Source organism: Ailuropoda melanoleuca, chromosome 9, assembly GCF_002007445.2.
Source record: "Ailuropoda melanoleuca isolate Jingjing chromosome 9, ASM200744v2, whole genome shotgun sequence".
NCBI lineage: Eukaryota > Metazoa > Chordata > Mammalia > Carnivora > Ursidae > Ailuropoda > Ailuropoda melanoleuca.
In genome coordinates, this window is record NC_048226.1 from 96,182,660 (window position 1) to 96,187,251 (window position 4,592).

The following is a 4,592-nucleotide window of genomic DNA, read 5'->3' on the forward strand; positions in this document are numbered from 1 at the left end:
AGTGTCATTATCCTAAGGGGAAATGGACCACAGTGTGGTCCTTAAACCAGACCCGGTCCAGGAGCAATTTGTTACTGGTCCAAAGATGGACAAGGTGGTAAGCATTTGCCCAGTGTTTTCCAGGGCAGGTCAACCTGGAGAAAACACAAAGTGTGAGGGCCCTTCTCATGGCACCAGCTTCAGGTCTCTGGGAGCAATGGGCTGCCCGGGCCTCTGGAAGGACCTCCGCCAGCCCCCAGCTTTGGTTCAGCGCTGCCCCTCGGGAGGGCTGGAGACCCACCTCTGCCCAGCTGACTCATCCCCCTTGGCACAGTCGACCAGCAAGCTCCAGGAAGCCAATTAGTAGAAGGGTGTTTAGAAGACTGAGCACCGAATAACATCAGATGAAAGGGGCTGTGGTATTTTATCTATCAGAGCCAACGTGCCAGCAAAATGTGGAGCACATTTCTAGGAATAGACTGGAAGATCATTAACTCGACGTGCAACCTCTCTGCTCACCAGCACTCCCTCAGCCCCTCTACAACAGCCAACATAGCCCGGGGCCTAACAATAGTAGGTGCTCAACAAAAGTTTTAAGTGCATACATGAAAAATAATTATGATTTATGTTTTGAACCCAGAGCTTCTCCACCTACATTGACTTCTTCCCATTAGAATTCAAACCCCAGTTCCCACCCTGCCCCCAAAGTCACAACCCCCCCGACTTGTCTTCCTACGCCTCCCCATCCCCCTCCTGTATCTCATAGACAACATTCTTGAAAGAAAGACCCTTTATCCTTACTTAGTATTGCATTTATCCCACAAATCGCCCGGCTCTGGCTCCCATCCCAGTCTGCCTCTGAAGCTGCTCTGACCAACGTCTCCAACAACCTTCTCGTCCTGAGACCACATCAACCCATCTCAGATCTGTATTGTACTTGCCTTCTCTACCATGTTTAGTCCTTGCTGACACTCCCTATTCCCTCGGCTGTTACCCTCTGCTCTCATGACGTTCCCTCAGTGGGCTTTGCCAGGCTCCCCTTTTCTGGCTTTTTCTCCAAAGTAGGGTTTTCCAGGATTCTTTCCCACGTCTTTTCTCACTATACACACTCTTCCTGGGTGACAGAAACATGCATCACAGATTCGATTACCATCTATATACCAATGGCTCCTAAAGCCATATCCCAGTCTGGAATGCTGTTTTTAACTCTAGACCCAGAAATTTCTAGGTCTAGACTAGTAGGCAGGGTGTATGGGTCTAGAGCTAAGAGCCTGCATCTCCTCCTCGACCTCCACACGATGATGCTAACAGAATTCACTTAACCATTTCCTACTAGGTGGGCACCTGAGGACGTATGCCAGCCAAAATTTAGACAGCCTTTCCTCTCTGGGCAAAGAGGGACGTTGGGGTTTTAACTGCAATGTGACAGAAAATGAAGGCTATGAAGAGACATGGACAGGGATGGGCCAAAAGGGTTTCTTGCTCCTCTATTCGTTTTCTGTGGCCACAGAACATGTGACCATGAACTTGGTGACTTTGGGTAACACAAATTTGTTACCTTGCACTTTCTATGGATCAGAAGGCTGGGCGTGGGTTAGCTGGGTCCTCTGTCAGGGTCTCAGCAGGCTGAAAGCAAGGTGCCGGGCAGGTGGGGCTCCCACCCGAGGCTCCAGATCGTTGGCAGAATTCTGTTCCATGTAAGCTGGGGACTTAGAGTCTTTTTCAACTACGCTGATGTCAAGATCCTCTCAATCCTGAACTCGTGTGAACTTCTTTAACCTACTGGTTTTCATCATGTCTCATTCCTCCCGTGGTACCCGTTTAAATCCATTCACAAGTGAGTCTGCAGCGTAATGTGTGAGCTCTTCTAGTTCTGGGTCGTCTGGAGAGTTGATAAGCACATTTTCTTCCTCTTCACCCAGATATTAATCAAGTGTTTAAGGGACAGGCTGAAGAACTGAGGTCTTTGAGGTTGGCACGACAATTTCAGTAATCTGACAGCTTTTAAAAACTTGCTCACTTGGGGCGCCTGGGTGGCACAGCGGTTGAGCGTCTGCCTTCGGCTCAGGGCGTGATCCCGGCATTATGGGATCGAGCCCCACATCAGGCTCCTCCACTATGAGCCTGCTTCTTCCTCTCCCACTCCTCTGCTTGTGTTCCCTCTCTCGCTGGCTGTCTCTATCTCTGTCGAATAAATAAATAAAATCTTTAAAAAAAAAACAAAACAAAACTTGCTCACTTAATTGAACTAGCACCCATGCCTCGGGAAAACAGATTCAGGATGTCTGTGACATCCTCTTTATCCGGAACCTAGTCGTTCTCTTAAAAATGGAAATGAGATTAATGAGAAATAATCTCTCCTTAGAAAAACCGTGCTGATTCTTAGTCATTACTAAGGATCACAAACCGTCTGCTAAATTCATAGCCTAGGGTTTTTTGGAGAATGATGCTATTGTAATTGTTCCTGGAATATCCACCTTCTTCCCCTTCCTGAAGATCTTTAGTGTTTGCGAACCTCCTTTAAGTATCCTTTCTGAAGTCCGCTTTATGTAAATGATTGACTTACATGAATATTCTTCCTAACAGATTTTCTAAAAAAAAAATTCACTTTTCCAAAACGGCAAATCAGCGAGGTCCTACCCATGTTCCCAGCCACTATTATTTATAACTCACATGCCTCCAGAAAAGAGCTAAATATACCAAGCTTGTGAAATACACTCTGGAACTGGAAACTGTGAAGAACAAAGGCAGGTAAATCGTGACCTTGGGGTCAGCAGTGATGGAACCAAGGCCACTTGTTTTTCTTTGTTCTTATTTTGAGGCAATCTTCTCCTCACTTTTTTTGAAGCCCTGGGATATCAGGGTCCTAATTCCACTTTTATTCTGGTGAATGCATCATCATTATATTAAGATCTGAGTTGCCCAAAGGAGATGTAAATTCATCTGAAGCCTCTCTGGTCTCTGGTACGGGGTGAAAGCCCTTTGGGCTTTGGTCTTGATGAAGTCCAGAATTAACGAAATGTAAATTACAGGAATCAAAGCTTATTTCTGATAATAAATGTGCGTAGCATGTTTGGATAGTTAGCTCTGTCCATTTCGTTACAATATCAAATATTCATTGCATCTCAGAATTAGCTGGGGTTTAGGGTAGTGGTTTTTTTTTTTTTTTTAAGATTTTTAAATTTCTTTATTCGACAGAGATAGAGACAGCCAGCGAGAGAGGGAACACAAGCCCTCACAAGTGGGAGAGGAAGAAGCAGGCTCCCAGTGGAGGAGCCTGATGTGGGGCTCGATCCCATAACGCCGGGATCACGCCCTGAGCCGAAGGCAGACGCTGAACCGCTGTGCCACCCAGGCGCCCCTGTTTGTTTGTTTTTTTTAAATCCATGCGTCCAGGGCATGAACCAGGCTCGGGCACAGCCCAAAAGCCAAGCTGGGACAAACAAGGAGTTGCTTTGACCCTGGCTGACAGGAGGCAGGCACTACCAACCAGATGCCATCTACTCAGGTCAGAGACTTCGGGTAGTTTTTTTTTTAAAGCATTTTTTTTTAATTTAAAATATAAGGCTTTTTTTAAAAATAGAAAGCATTTTTAAATTTAAAATATAAAGCTTTTTTAAAAAATAGCAAGCATTTTTAAAATTTAAAATATATTATGTAGACAAATTTAACAAAAGGCTGTGAAGTGAACACCCACGCAATCATGCCCTGGGCCAAGAAATAGACTAACAGTCCCTCAGAAGCCCCCTCAATATTCTTTACTGGGAGCAGTCCCTCCCTGCTCTCAAGAGTGACCACTTTACTTTTATAGCTTTTCTTTGTAGGTTTATTGCCTGTGGACGAATCCCTACTTTTACCTGTTTCTAAACTGAGAATGGAGCTCCTTTGTATTATTGTGACTTGCTTTTTTTTTTTTTTTTTGGCTCAACACTGCAAGACTCATCACATTGCTGCATACATCTAAAATATTCCTTTTCCTGCTGTCTGTGCACTACACAGTGAACATTTAGTTTTCTTCTAGTTCTTGGTAATTACGAAAAACACTGCTAAGGACATTCTTTTCTACTTATCTTAGTGCGCATGATTATGCACATCTGGAGGGAACGTGGAATATTCTACTTTCCTAGATGCAACGTTGTTTTCCAAAGCAGCTGTACTGACTCACATTCTTGTTATCAGGAGTTTAAGTTTCTGAAGTTTCTGAATCTCCACATCATAGCCAACACTTAGTATTGTTTGTCTTTTTATTTTACCAGTCACATTGGTGTTAGTTCCATCACACTGTGATTTTAATCTGTATTCTCCTGATTAACAATCAGGTTGAGCACTTTTCATGTTAACTGACCATTTGGATATCTATTCCCCTGAGGTCCAGGTTCACATCTTTGTGCATTTTTCCCATCAGGTTGTCTGCCTTTTCTCAATTATTTTTTTAGATTCTTTATATATTCTGGGTACTGGCCCCCTTTTTTAAAAATGCAATATGTGGTATGAATATGTTCTCCTACTCCATGGCTTGTATTTTTATTCTTTTTAATCTTTTGATGAACGGGACTTAAAAAATTTTAGTATAACTCAATTTATCTTTTTTCCTTTATGCTTACTGCTTTTTT

At 43.6% G+C, this 4,592-nt stretch overlaps 1 non-coding gene across 1 annotated transcript; it reads right to left on the bottom strand.

Moving 5' to 3' along the window:
- Positions 1-3,363: 3,363 nt before the first annotated feature.
- Positions 3,364-3,497, bottom strand: LOC117803901. The gene has a single exon (XR_004628022.1). It is a non-coding gene; the product is annotated as a small nucleolar RNA SNORA48 (small nucleolar RNA).
- Between the last annotated feature and the right edge of the window lie 1,095 nt (positions 3,498-4,592).